Genomic DNA, 15,938 nt, shown 5'->3' with positions numbered 1-15,938 from the left:
TTTATGTTAGTAAACAGTAAGATCTTTATTTTTTGGGCTGCAAAGTTGTGTTGTCTTGTTATCGACAGTAAAGGAAGATGATGTGAGTGGTGCGTTCAGAAACACTCATTGTGAGTGTGGGAGCGCACTCTGACACAAACTGGAGCGTTGATAAATTGGGAGCGCTGTCTGAATGTAGCGTTGGGTTATCCAGAGCAGCGCACTCTCAGAGTGGCAGAGCGCACTCTGGACACTCTGTCTGTGGAGACGGAGCAGCAGAGCGCCGAGCGCAGTGAATGTGTGATTAACTTAACTGTTTGTTAACTGTTCCACTCTACCCTCTGAGCCACAGACGGTATGTTACGTGGGACTGTCGGCGTCAAGCTGATTATATTTGTGGAACTATTTTTGCAACAAATAAAGACTTCTATATTAAATACAACGCAGCTTCTGAGGTGTGTTTACCTTTATGGTGACTGAACCTGTTGCATGTGGCAGAGGTGTGCCACGCTATGACTGGGCCATTTGTCATGCATGACGGTATCGTTGCACAAGATGAGGAGCTACTTGTCAGAATGTTCTTCCTTCATCCTGTGCTCTTGGGCCAAGTAGTGTAATTACCTTTAATAAGTAACTAGATAAAGAACACTGTCTGTAGGAACAAAGATAAGAGGGTTGGAAGGTCATACTTCTGATACAGGCACTGATATCTTCTGTCTGATATTCAGGCTTCCTCTTGGTCACATCATTAGCAGAAATGGGTAGAATTTTGCTTTATTTTATGCAGATTATACACAGTTATATCTCCCTGTCAACTACAGTGAGTGGATTCGTAGTAAGTTGGTGATATTAAGTATTGTCTTTCTAACTTTTTCCAGATTAACATGGAAAAGACAAATTTTTTTTTTTTACTCTGTTGGTATTTGCTTTGATTTGTTGAACGTCTGCTGCACACTACTGAAGAGCTGCTCAACTGATTTCGGAGAAAGTTGTTCATGCCTTCATTTCATCCCTGCTGTATTACTAACTCTCAGTGTCCTGTATGAACTGTAAATTCTGTTTTTTCATCCATCTCTCAGTTCGAGCAGTCACCAACGGCTGGCCGCACCCAAAATATGAGCGCAGCTCGGATCAAAGTTCAACACTTTTAAGCTTTGGTGTGACCTCACTTTGCTCTGCCACCTCACAGCACACACACAATCATGAAGAGCCTTAATGGAACCAGTAAACATGGTAATTAACTGACACAGTGATGTGGATTTGTCATTTACACACTGAAACACACACATCCAATCATATGTGCTCATCATGGTTTTAACTGTCTATCCCTTCAAAATAAGAGCGCAGTGTGATTGAAGGGAACTTGAGCAAAGAGAAACAAATCCTCAGTGTGTTCACAGAAAGTTAGCTGGATCACATGAACAGGATCATTTAGCTGACTGAGGTCATGTCTGAAGAACAGAGCTCTGTAGCCTACTGATCAGGAGAAATAAAACCACGACAGGTGTACTTACAGTAGAAAGGTGTGCGATCCTCTGAGGCTGTTCTGTGGTCTCTGCCTTTATATCATCTGTGAGGGACAAACTCCACCTGCTCTCTGCTCACTGACAGGAGGAGGTGCAGAAGAGAAGCAGGCTGATTTCTCAGAAACGGTGTGACCTGCAGACTGACGTTTGAAATGTGCAGGAGGGAAAAACAAGACAGAAAGTCTGCAGCCATGCTAACAGCTCTGTGAGGCTGCACTCTCTGAGCTAATGTTAGCATGCCAACATGCTCACATTGACAGTGCTAACATGCTAATGGATAGCTGGTATAACGTTTACCATGTTCACAATATTACTTTAGCATGTTACAATGCTAACTTTCTCACAGTAACTCTAACATACTAATGGTTAGCAGGTGTGATGTTTAGTCTTACTTTAGCCTGCTAAACATTGAGAATGCTAACATTCTCACAATGAAAATGCTAACATGCTAATGGCTAGCTGGTGTAATGTTTACCATGTTTACAGTCTTACTTTAGCATTTAAGCATGCTAACATGGTAATGTTTACCATGTTCCCTTTAACTTTTGCATGTTAGCATGTTAGCAGGTCTTTCCATAGAAACTGTTCAGAAGATTTTCGGTCATAACCAAATGTAGAATTTTGTCTTTCACAGAATGAAGGATGTGTTTTCAGTGAAAAGGCTGAATCTCTCTCTGTGGTCAAAGCTAACACCACACTGAACATTAATAAAAAGAGGTCACGTTTAATACAAACACATTTTTAAAATTTCATTTAAAAATGTTTTGCTCATGTTTTGGCGTCAGAGTGTTGATATGTTATGTTTGACAGAAAAGGCTTGGAAATAAAAATGTAGCAAAAATGTTCTTTAAGAAAATCCAAAACTCATCAGCGTTTTCAATTTGTCTCCTTCAAACTCTTACAAGGTGTCATTTCCTGTTAGTGATGTCACTTAAAGGAGCAGTACAGTATTTTGGTGCAGAAATATTTTGGTGTGAGGTGAAACATGAAACTTAAGGACACACATAAAGTATACTATTTCAACCTAAAATGAAAAAGGAAGCACTGATGCTAAAAACAAAGAGTTGAGAGAGTTAATAACAATTAAAAATCTAAAAATTTAAGTTATTTAATTTAATATTTTACTTCAGGCTCATGAGTGCACTTACATTAGTGTCTTCAGCCATTAAAAACAATATTAACAGAATTATACTGCCTCATTTCCCCCTGTAAATATTTGGGACCTAAAGTCAACAGTTTTCATGGACTGTGCACACAGTAAAATGTTGACCTGATGATGGCGCTACATGAAACCGAGGTCACAGAGACAACTGACCACATGGTGGCAGCATAACCAACACTTTTATTCTCTCCATATATGTCTTATATTTGGGTCACTTTTATATTTGTGATCTGTCCTGGACCACAGTGGTGATGAATTCAAACACAGGTCAAATTTGACCCACAAACACTGCAGGTGTAAACGCTTTTCTAACAGGAAGGTGGAGGATGAAGGAGTACCAATACAACAATGTAAAAATACTCCACTACAAGTAAAACTACTCCGCCCACAGAAATCTGTCTGTGATATATATTGATATATATTAGATTATTACCACTGCAGCATCAGTGTCAGAGCAGCATGTTACTGTTGTAGCTGCTGCAGGTGGAGCCAGTCTGAGCTACTTTATATGTACAGTTAGCAGGTGTAGTCCAGTGGCCCCCAACCTCGAGGTCGGGCCCCTCCAAAGGGTCACCAAAAAAAAGGGGGGGGGTCATCACATGATTAATGTGACAGAAGAGAAGAGGAAACTTAATTCTGATGCACAAATTTATATTTGACACTTCTCCAATCTTTGCTTTTAAAAACAAAATATTGGCAAATTTTTGGTGTTTGAGCCTCAAACAAATTCAAATAGTGACCTGAAAGGTCCTGGAGAAAACGGAGCTGCAGAAGGTAAAGAAGGCCACACTGACACATCAGAGGACAACAGACAACACTTGAGTCAGAATAACATTTATTTATTGTTCATCATTTAATGACTGAATGATTTCTCCATCGTATCACCCAACAGGACAGTAACATGTGAGTCAGTACACATCAGTATCAGGAGGAATTACAATGATTCAGATTGTCTTCATGCTTTTAAATCTTCAAGAAAAGAAACGTAACAGTAGATTCAAATGTTAAAATCAGCAGTAAGCGAATGTACAGTGAGACATATATGTCACATTGGCTGCAGGAAAACTGTCTGTGCAGTGAAAGAAATTACAGCAGTAGCACATGTGCGATAGAACTTTGCACTGTGTGTTTGTGTGTGTGAGTCAGAGCCTCTTGTTTGTGTGTGAGGTGAATCAACGACACATCGATAACGTACTTGGTAGTTGAAGTCTATCGCCCGACGCTGAGACAGCGTCTGGATGCGAGCAACAGATGTGTTTATAAAGATGCAGCAGGGCTGTGACGACACAGACATTTCATACACCAGATGTACTGACCACATATATTTATATGAAGAATACAAACATAAAACAAGTTATACTGAGGTGAATGAAGCTTCCAAAGATGTTTCTCAATCAGTCAACAGGTGTCTCTGAGGGTTTCAAGTGCTGATGTTTCAACTAGTGCTCGTTTTTCTTTAACCATCTTACACTCTCGTTTTCTGATTAAAATCCACTGTTCAGTAACTTTTTAAGTTCGTCATCACTCTCGAGTTTATCACCTATCTCTAGCAAAGCTTAGTCAAATGCATGACTTGCCGTGTGTCCAACCTTTTGGTTTCTATGACATTCAAAGCAACAAAGAACCTCCTCATGCTTTTTGTCCCAATGTTCCAGAACATCTGATTTATGCCTACATCTTCATCATCTCCTCTCATGCTGTCTGCTACAGATGATTTGTTACGAGTAAACAACGCTGAATTATTGAACTTGAAGTGAACTGGCAAACCGTCTGTTGTTTTAGGACATGGGATGCCTGAAGCATTGATTGCCTCTAGGACAGGTGGTTGCTGGCTGTCTGCGGATGTCACCAGAACTCTGATGTTTCCTGCAATATCTTTGCCAGAGATTGAGAGCACAGAATCAAACACATATCTCAGTGATGGTGTGAGTCGTGTGAGAGCAGCCTGAGCTACTAAACACACAGCATCAACTTCACTGACACCAAGCTTGACAAAGAAGAGATGACGCAGATGTTTCATCTCCCTCTCTCTTTCTATGCCTCTTGTATCTCCAAACCCTGGAGTGTCAACAATGGTCAGTGAGTGCTCTATTTCAAACCCCTCCTGGTGGTTGATTTTGTACACAGTGACTTCAGAGGTCTGGCTTTCAGCTTGTGATCGTGACTGATCCTCATCAATCAGTTTGAATCTGAAATTGTCCTCCCAGTCTACACCAACAATGTAGTTGATCATTGCATTGATCAGAGTGGACTTTCCTGATCCGGTCTCTCCAAAAAGTAAAACAGTGCGATTTTTCCTTGTGCTTTCTTTGCCAAAAGTGAATCTTCTGCATCCATCTATGCCCATTTCTTCTTCATCCAGAGGCAGTTTGTAAACTGAGGGAGATTCAGAACTTATCTTTACACTTGTACTTTTGAGGAAGTCTGTGAGGGGTGTAGATTTTGTTGTGCAGACAGTAACAGTGAGGCTTTCTTTGCTTCTGCCAGCTTCACCACAATCACATCTGACCCTGACAACATATTCTGTCTCTGGATGAAGACCTGAAATGATCACCCTCTCAGCTCCTGCCATCTTTTGGCTCCACTGGAGATCTTCCTCTTTCAGACTGTTGTCTTTTTTGGCGTACTCCATGATGTAGCTCAAAATGTGGACATTCTGTCCAACCTCAGCAGGTTTCTCCCAGCTGACTGATATCTCACTTGAGTATTGTTCAACTTGAGGTTTCCCAGGAGGGCTGCAGGGTAAGGTTTTAATGGAACCACTGACTTCATTGGCTGGTCCAACACCTGCTGAGGTCACTGCTCTGCACCTGAACATGTACTCTGTGTTAGGACTCAGATCACTCACTGTGACTTCTTCAGCTTCTGATGCTGTCTTCTGTTTCCATCCATCGTCTCCACTGACACAGTACTCAACAGAGTAGGAGGTGATGTTCTCTGCTCCAAACTTTGGTGGAGAAATCTTCAGTGTCACACTCTTGTGGTTTGTTTCAGTGACTGTCACTGTTTCAGGCTTTGAAGGTGGCTCAAAGTTCTCACTGACTGAAAAGCCGTCTTTATAAAGGTAGATGCTTGAACCTTTCTGTGTCTCATTTGTTGAACCAACTGTCAAGAACTTAATGTTCTTGTTCTCCTTGTTGGCCTCTGCAAAGTCACTGAAGAGCTTTGCTTTATGCCTCATTGCATCTGGTACTTTGTTTGAAAGGTACCATTGTTCTCTCTTTACATCAGTATGTGGATCTCGAGGTTCGTCTGGTTTGGGTGTCTCTGTTAAGTAGTTTGATAAAGCTGAGAGGAAGGGTTCGGCACTTCCCAGTGAGGTGAAAACAAAACACACTGCATGCTCTGCACTGTGAATTTCGTTGTAGAGGTGATTTTGAGATGGAACGATCTTGGTGTTTTTCATCATGTTGGTGAAAGACTTTAAGATGCAGATTTCTCTCTCTTTACAGTCCATCCACTCGTTCAGGTCTTTGCTGTTGAAAGGAGAAGAATGTCTCTTCTTCAGGATCTCTGTGAGCTCAGCCTCCTCTTCTCCTCCTCCTCGGATTGCTGGAAGTTTCTTTGCCAAGGTTCGTTGGAATTCCAGCTTGAACTCTGAGCACATTTCTTTAAAAGTTTTAATCTTCTTGCCGATCTGTGGGAACTGCTGTGCAGTGGTGGTTCTCAGTGCATCATTGCACCTCATTTCCAGCTCACTGAAGTCCTCCAGGACACTCTGTGATTCATGAACTAATCTTATACTTATCTGACGCACGAGTTTTGCAGCAGAAGAATCTAAACTCGTCAGTGGCAACAGCCAGACCTTCACTGGTACGGCATTTTCTCCGTTGGCTCCCAACAATTTTGGCAGACTTTGGTAGACCTCTACCGCATCCTGAAAGGATGTAGGAGGCTTCTGAAGGGAAAAGTCTCCAAAGAATCTGCAGGAGAATTTCTCAACATTTTCTCTGTCCTTGTCTTCCACTTTCAGTGAACCTTCACCCTCTATTGCAATTTTGGGAATCTTCTTGATCATCACCTTCAAGTTGCCCTCAATGTCTTGATGATCTTCCTTTTCGGACACTTCACGGTCAAAGACAAAGAAGGCTTGTGCCCCATAAAGAATAGCTGTGACTACATGTGTTGCTAATCCTTTATCAAAGACATACGGATGCTTCACATTGTCTCTTCCAAGATGATTCATGGACAGTTCCTGAACCTTTGTGGTAGCTTTGTACTTCAGTGTTACTCTGGCCTGATTTTTGGAGGTCTTACTATCGTTCAGGTATTTGGCCGATCCTCCAACCTCCACCAGTCCACTTAAGAAACTCGCCTTCAGGGATGCTTCAACATTTAGTGCTGATGATTTATCTGCAATTGATTCAGATGCAACTATGTCAAAATCATTATAGCTCTGTGGTCTTTCTCCAATATGATTTCTCAGGTCATCACGGTCCCACAGTGTCATTCCTAAAAAGAAAGAAGCAAAAATCAAGTTCAGCTTCCAGAACCAGCCTGACAGGAGAATTTGTTACTACATCCTACAACACAGATAATGCCAGCCTTACACCAAACAATTTTTCCAGGACTTTACTCTGTCAGACCAATTTCCAGTGATGAAATAAAACCATGAGTTTTTCCTCAGTTGGCGTGCGTGTTCGTGATCTTGATCGTTTGGTGTAAGGTGGTGATAAAACTCAACGAGCTGTCTGAAGTCAAATCTTTTCTGGCCTTGACATTCCATCAAAATTAAACATGTTTAATATTATTGTAAGTTTTTAATCTTGGCTCATGGAAATAGTGAAGTTCAATGACACGAACACTGTCAACAACCCAGTGTTAATTTCACTGACGACAACTTTTCATCAACCTTTTTTCCGTCACGAAAACAAGACAATGACAAGGAAAAAGTACGTCATGATAATAAAAACTAAGATGAAGTCTATGTTTCATTTTGTTGATGAGATGAGACATGACGAAAATGTTAGTGTAACAACCAATTACTGCGCTCTCTGCTGCACCAAACAGGAAGCAGCAAACTGGGTACATCATAAAAATGGAGGGGGCTCCAGGGAGGTGATGGAACATAAACAAGTCTGGGTTCTCTTGGACTGTGGAAAAGGAGAACAAACTGGTGGAGTTGTGGAGTGAACATGAGTCAGTGTTAAATTCAGCGTGTATCTGGTCCACCAACCAGCACTAAGTTTAATGAGAAATCTTCCTCTAATTTCCACGGTCTCCTCCCACTAAACTAACCCAGCAACGGGGCTGCAACTAACGATTATTTTCATTGTCGACTAATCTGTCGATTATTTCTTTGATTAGTCGACTCATCGTTGCAGCCCTACCCAGCAATGGAGGCTGCTGAGGAGTTTTGAGTTAAGGCCACAAAATCAACAAGACTAGGTCAAAACCTAGTATGTAGCTGGACTGGGTATGAAAAACTAGAGGGCTTTTAATTTGAAACAGGAAGCAGAGTCGGTCATGGACTTTTGCCATGAGTTTTGTGTCCAGAACTGGCCCTGTAGTTTGATCCAGCCCAGTCCAGGTTGAAACGGCACTTTTGGACAGAGTAAAGAGAGGATCACCTCATCAGTTTGTTTGAGGAACAGCTGTGTTTGTATGACACAAACTATAAATGACTTCAAAAGGTAAATTAAGTCCTGTCAATCAGTTTGAAGCTGAGGTTAAAATGACTTCCTGTTAGACTTTATTTTGGTGGTCCCCTTTTCCTTTTGATCTTATGGGACTTTTATTTTGACGCCTTCTGCTGCCAGAAACAGGATATTGAAGCAGAAACATTTGAGAACAAAGAAGGGAAGACGTGTAACTTTGCTCTGCATATTATCAAGCTCTTGTTTCCTGTACAGTTAGGCGCCCAGCTGCATTAAGCATCTTTACATGTGAATCCTCACCAGGGACGAGTGAGTCTTTGCGTGCAGTACAACATCCCGAGGCTGAAAGGCCGACCGAGCGCCGCCACCTCCATCGTCCCGCTGGCCTCAGAGTCCATCGCTCAGTCTGAACTGGACACTTCTCTGACTCCTCCTCTGTTTGTCTGCCAGATGTTTAAAGAACATTTGGTAATACGTCCAACCACCCTCACATTTTCACTTTAATTTGACCTTTGTCACTCACTGACGCTCACATCATTTTACAGACTTCCATTTAAAATGACCATATACTGATACACATATGACCATACAGACATACATCCATAGAACACACTGGCCCTGACAATAATCCCCTGACAAATAAAACAAAGGTATTAAAATTATTTCTTTAAATATTTTTGGCATTTGGTGTTTTTCAATGACATTCTTCTCAATTTCTCTTCATGTCACTTTGTTTCAGCATCAGTTTTTTAATGATGCTACCTTATTTTTGTTTTCATTTTCTGTCACACTTTGTCGTGAAAAAAAGACAGAAAAAGAGAAATAAAGAGCAAAAGTGAAAACATTTGAATGCAAAACAAAAATCAAAATAAAATAAAGTCATTTAAATGCTTGTGTTTGAATTTTCAGTTATGTTTTTTCCAGTGCTAGTGTTTCCTTGTTCCTTGTTGTGCCAAATTTTATATTTTAAATGTCAAATTTTCTCTTCAAATGTCAAATGTTAATTTTTCGAAGACGACTTTTGTTTTTCAATGTCAAATTTTACATTTTCAATGTTAACTTTTGTTTTTTAATGTCAAATTTTACTTTTTCAATGTCAAGTTTTACTTTTTCCAAAGTGACGTTGCACTTTTCAATGTTAAATTTTATTTCTTCAATGTCATATTATTCTTTTCCATGTCAAATTTTAATTTTCCAATATCAGGTTTTACTTTTTCAATGTCAGAATCTACTTTTCAATGCCAGATTTTGTTTTTTAATGACGATCTTTAATTTGTCCATGCCCAAGTTTAATTTTTGTATGTCAAATTTTACTTTTTAAAAGCCAGATTTGATTTTTTCAGTGTCAGTTATTAATTTCTCATAGACAAATGTTATTATTAAATGTCAAGTTTTACTTTTTCAGTGCCAAAATTTACTGTCAAATCTGTCAGTTGGTTGATTTCACTTGTGTTTTTAACACTGCTGTTTCTTGTGTCTTGATTTGTTTTGCTGTGTCTACATGGGCGTCATTCTGCCTCTGAAAGGTCATGTTGACTGCTGAATTTTTATTTAACCTTTGACCTTTAAACCTCTGATAAATCACCAAAGTAACACTTCATGTGATTGGCTGCAGTCAGGATCTAAACCTGTGATATGCTTCCCTCTGGTGGCTGATACAACACACTGCTTCAGCTGGTCCAACAGTTTCATATCACACACAGGAGGGTGTCTCCTCTCAGAGTCATTTCACTGTCAGGTGACACAGAACAAACTCAAAGTCCTTTGGTCCAAAGCTCTTTTGTATGTTGTTGTCAGCTTAATGTCAGAGAGGTGATTTTTCTGTTAGATTTCAGTTGATCAGTTACTTAGTTTAAGTTTCTGTGACCGGTTTGTTTTTTACTGTGTCAACAACTACATATGTGGGATAAAAAAGTCAAGCAGTAAACCAGAACAACAGGAAGCAGGTTGGAACAAGTGGGTCAGTGAGCTAAAGCTGAGGCTGTTATTTGCTACAGAAGCATTGTGTGTTCACACATGCATTTTCTACTTCCTTTGATTGACTCTGAACTTTAGGAACTGAGACTGTTAATCCAAAGGAACAGAAACAGAAAGAAAGTGGGTCAGTTAGCTCAAGCTAATGCTAGCTGGGACTGAAGTCACTGTCTCAACAAGTCTGATAGTGGCTTTAACTCAGGTTGACCAAGTCTTCAGTCAGTGTACTGTAGCTTTGGAGAACAGTGTACTCACCAGAGTTTCGTTGACAAAGACCTGATGGAATCAGCTGATTTTGTCCTCACAGAGAAACAGATATACTCGTCTCCACTGCAGCACTGCTGTCTCTGAGATCAACTCCCACATGAGGAAATGAGAAACTAACAGTTCCCCTAGTGATGCTCCGCCTCACACTGTACAGGAAGTCATGAAAGGCTGCAAGGGGAGGCGTCACTGAGCTTCAACACTCGCCCATCATCAACCTTCAACCTCCAAAAACTGATTTTTAAATGGAAGAAAACGATGAGACTGATGAACCATTGCTGCATTCAGTGTGTTACAGTTTTATACAGTGTTGAGGAGGATGAGCTTTACTGAGTTTCACAGCACACACACAATCATGAAGAGCCTTAATGGAACCAGTAAACATGGTAATTAACTGACACAGTGATGTGGATTTGTCATTTACACACACACACACACACACACACACACACACAATGGTTTTAACTGTCTATCCCTTCAAAATAAGAGCGCAGTGTGATTGAAGGGAACTTGAGCAAAGAGAAACAACTCCTCAGTGTGTTTACAGAAAGTTAGCTGGATCACATGAACAGGATCATTTAGCTGACTGAGGTCATGTCTGAAGAACAGAGCTCTGTAGCCTACTGATCAGGAGAAATGGGAACGCTTTAGATTACAGCCCGCAATATACACCGTACCTATCGGGTAGTTAGGGTGTAATCTGTTGTACTAACGGTGTACTAGTGTAGTATGTACATATATGTAGGTACAGGGGAACAAGATGTTAAGTTATGGAGTAAGGGGCGAACAGTTCGTGAATTTACAGAGAACTTATACAGTAGGTATTTTTAACTACTGTACCTATTCTGTTATTACAGGGTACAGCATGACGATAAAACTGAAAAATCGGAGGGAAGATGAAGGGAAGACTTCTGCAGCAAGTAATAAATCAGATGTGATTTTATTTCAAAATGACCTAATTACAAACAAACAGTCAATCTACATTGTTCCTTTATATTTTCAGCGGGTAGCCTGACCGTTAACAGCTTTTTACAGCTGTGTTCCAGCACAATCTGTTCACAGAGGACCACGCTCAGGACTCATAACACCTGCAGTTAACTATTTGTCATTGCTTTTTCTGGCCCATACTGTAGCTGCTAGTGCACCCCCACTAATTTTAGATGCAGTTTGTTCTGGAACCAGGCCTGTGTTATCGTCATCAATGCTAGTTAGCTAGCTAGCATTACTAGAAGCCAACACATTGGCTAGTCTGAGGTGGGCGTGGGCCTGGTTTTATTTGTTGTGGCAATTTTTAGCTGATTTGCTTGGGAGTAAGCAAACAAGACTGAATAGCTTCATGCATGAGAGTTTATTCTCTGTAGAGAAGGCACAACGTTAGGCTCAGAGCTCAGAGTTTGTGCCCAGAACAGTGAATACAGGGCATCTTTATACTTACATTCAGACGACAAGATGATGAGAAATCAATTGTAGCTTTCTTGGGCTTTCCTGATTTAATTATGTTCTCTTGATTATGTCAGAGGAACATACCTGTTGCAACATGTTAGGTAATCAGCTGTATCTGTTAGACAGTCAATGGACTGTCTTTGAAGATGAGATTACAGTGAATGTAAATCTCTTGATAATGTCAAGTAATGACAGATGGGGAATGCAAAGGTCACACACTTACAAACACATAGGAAGAATGAAACAATGTAAGTGTTACACATGTACAATGATGACGACAGGTGTTCAGATTTTGTTGACTTTATTTGCACAGGGCAACTGCAAATATAACAAGAAAGACAGTCTCGGATGAGTATAGGCTCTCTGTGCTGCTATCTTGACTGTTTTCGCTGTACAACTGAGTTTACTTCCCCATACGCCAGGATTACAGCCAAAAATAATAAAGTGATACATACGCATCTGTTACTGACCTAACATCAACTGAATACTGAAGAAACAACATAACATGTTCAGCCTTCTCACTAATAAACTCAATATTGTGGCCGCTTTTATCATTGACTTATATTGTACATTGAGCACCTTATCTTATATGAAACACATCTTGTAAACTGCTTATAGTGGCTGCTTACATACACAGCTTCATGTTATAAACCTCTGAACACAATGTTAATATGCATTAAGACAATAAAACGAAATGGTAAGGTCACTATCATTACAGCGCGACGCCATGACGTCTTACACCCACACAACGTGCGGGACACGGCTATGTTAGCAGCTAAGGCTAGCAGTAGTTATTTCTGTTGTATTTCTGACATAAATGACCTTATAAACATACACAAATGGCACGAGAAATGAGGGATAAGCTTAACCGAAATTTATTGGGCGCTTGTGCACTTCTCTCACCTGCAAATATAACAAGAAAGACAGTCTCGGATGAGTATAGGCTCTCTGGGCTGCTATCTTGACTGTTTACGCTGTACAACTGAGTTTACTTCCCCATACGCCAGGATTACAGCGGCAGTCACTCAAATTACAGTGCCTATACTGCGACCTACTGGTGAAAATGGGTATTACCCTGCAATTACATAAAGTGAAGCAGGTGAGATTTTATAAGTGACACAAGTCGTTTTAAATTATATTAATAAGAAAAATAATGGTAGGGGGAGTCAGTTAATTACAAGAACTAATAAAATAATACTACTGGATATAATCTGAAATCTCCAGGGTGCCACATAAGCGTATGCATGAAGAAGACAAAATTTCCACCACACATCGTCGTTTAACTAACGTTGCATCTTCGAAAAAAATTAAAATATGTTTTGCTGCCTTTTCATCTTTACTAGTTAACAGTTAGTGAGTTTCAGACTGAGGAAAACGTTTAAGGTGGAATGTTAACACACCTTAAAGGGAAATTTCGGTTTATTTCAACCTGTCTCCTATTGTCCTAAATTTGTTTCAAGTGACTAGTGACATAAAAATAATAGTTAGCATGTTAGCTGTTAGCCTAGATACAGCCGGGGCGCATAGTAGCATCAGACCTGTTAAAACGTAAGTGAACGGGCAACCTTCAAGTGCAAAGTTAGTCCACTAAACAAGCTTTTTTTCCACAAAGACCGCCTCATATCGTTAGGATAAATGTCAGAGAACATATAGAAAACCACATGTAAACGTGTTGTCTTACCTTACCGGTGTGCTGCCATGTTTGTTTACCATCTAGCTCTGCTTTCCAAAGCGCGGCCGAAATATCACGAGAACAAGCAGCGATCTCATACTGTGCCTGAAATTTCGTGAGAACAAGCAGCAACAGCTGGAAGGCAGAACCGGACAGTAGCCTGAAAAGTTCATTCATTTATTTTATGAAAGATTTATAGAATAATGGCTGACTTTTTGCCAGACGTCGACTTTATGGAGGAGGAATTTGATTTTGCAGAGTTTGATGGCCGCCCTTATTTATTTAAGCCAGAACACACTGACGAAGAGCTTCATGAAATTGAAGAACGGAGGAGGAGAGAGAGAGAGGCACAACAGGTAGAGGACGAGAGAGGAGGAATGGCTGCTGCAAGGCTGCGTAGCTCTGGAGATTGGTGGTGTACCTGTGAATGCTGTGCCCCAGTGCCCACAGAAGAGGAATGCCTCTGTTGCAAGGAATGGGACCGGTTGCAGCCTTATTTTCAAGGTCTGGATGTGACCGAGGACGAGACACCTCCACCTGGAGTAGTATCCAGCTGGGCTTTATCTAGAGCTCACCAGATATATTTCGGCCGCACTTTGGAAAGCAGAGCTAGATGGTAAACAAACATGGCAGCACACCGGTAAGGTAAGACAACACGTTTACATGTGGTTTTCTATATGTTCTCTGACATTTATCCTAACGATATGAGGCGGTCTTTGTGGAGAAAAAGCTTGTTTAGTGGACTAACTTTGCACTTGAAGGTTGCCCGTTCACTTACGTTTTAACAGGTCTGACACTACGGCTGTATCTAGGCTAACGGCTAACATGCTACCTATTATTTTTATGTCACTAGTCACTTGAAACAAATTTAGGACGATAGGAGACAGGTTGAAATAAACCGAAATTTCCCTTTAAATGTCAATATGACAACTTTCAGCATTCATTCGTTTTTATCATGTCCCTTGCACGACAAACACTTTACGGATGATTAGATTTTTAAGCGCTTAAGTAAAAACATTTCAACTGGACTATGCAAACTGCAAATATTCTATTTCCTCATTTGAGGAAATAAAGCGGTGGAGCGCTGTTCTGGTGCGCTCTGAAACTGTTACTCTAATTACATTTATCATTTTTACAATAAACTATTATTGTTTTTCTTGCCGTCACTGCAGCCATTATTCTCAGGCCTAAGTTATCACCCTTGAGCAGAAGCATGAACCCATGTTTGTGAGAAAGCGTTGACTTAATCAGGAGGCAACTTTTTCAGGAGGTGCACATAGAGAGTCAATGTAAAGATGCAAGAGGGGGCAAACCAACCAAGAGTTCACACACACACACACACACACACACACACACACACACACACACACGTTTTGCTTAAGTTACCAGATTTCTAACTGGCGGACACTTGTTTGCATCATTTCACGTGTGTGTTTACTCTGCGCTGTATCAGTGAGAAACAACAACACAGTCAGCATGTTGACACAAGGAGAGCAGAGTTTAAGCACAGATAGCAGCCACTTTATTTTCCTTCACCTTGCAGGTAAGATTCATACAAATACCAGAAACAACATGAATTATCGTTTCATTGACAGACATTTTTCCACAACTAGTAAAGACAAAACTTAATGACCCATCAGTAAATATCCAAGGAGCTTCCAAAAATTGACTTGGGCCCTGTATCACGAAGCGAGATCAACCTTTCCTGGGTTACCCAGATCTATCCTGGGTTGACTAACCCTAACAATGGCAATCAGGATAATCGGTATCACGACGCTGGATATCAACTCAGTAACTCAACCAGGGTTGCTTTATCAAGAGCTGTGAACGCGCACACAGCGGACCAATCACAATCATGAGAGAAGCGCAGCGTCACTGAGCGTCCTCACAGAGCGCCGTATGTGAGGAAAAAAAGTATTTCTCATGTGAGGATCAGAGATTAATTCTACTAAAATATGAGGAGGAGAAAGCAACATTAGAGAAAAGGCCAACACCGTGGCAGCTGCAGGAGGAGGAAACATGCGTGGCAACGCATAACGGGATGAATAATGTTTAGTTTTAGTTTAGATTAGTTTATTTGCACATAATGTTAAAAACAGACAGTATAACATTTACAAGATTAAAAAAGAAAAGTGCCGGAGAGGTTAGAAGCCACTAAAAGCTTATCAAAGAAATTCCCCTGTCAAAACATCAATGAAATCACATAATAGAGAAGAAAAGAAACGGGTGAGGAAAGAAGAAATAGAGGAGGAGAGAGGGAAAAATCAAGACAACACAAGGCAGCAAATAAAATGATGTGTAGGTTAAATGACTCATCACTG

General features: G+C 40.5%; 1 pseudogene; it reads right to left on the bottom strand.

Moving 5' to 3' along the window:
• The window catches only part of LOC125902863 (uncharacterized), a 56,691-nt pseudogene that overhangs the window by 12,753 nt on the left and 28,000 nt on the right, over nt 1–15,938 (bottom strand).

Source organism: Epinephelus fuscoguttatus, linkage group LG15 (assembly GCF_011397635.1).
Source record: "Epinephelus fuscoguttatus linkage group LG15, E.fuscoguttatus.final_Chr_v1".
Lineage (NCBI taxonomy): Eukaryota > Metazoa > Chordata > Actinopteri > Perciformes > Serranidae > Epinephelus > Epinephelus fuscoguttatus.
Note: the sequence above shows the minus strand (reverse complement) of the source record. Positions and strands in the feature narration are given on the sequence as shown.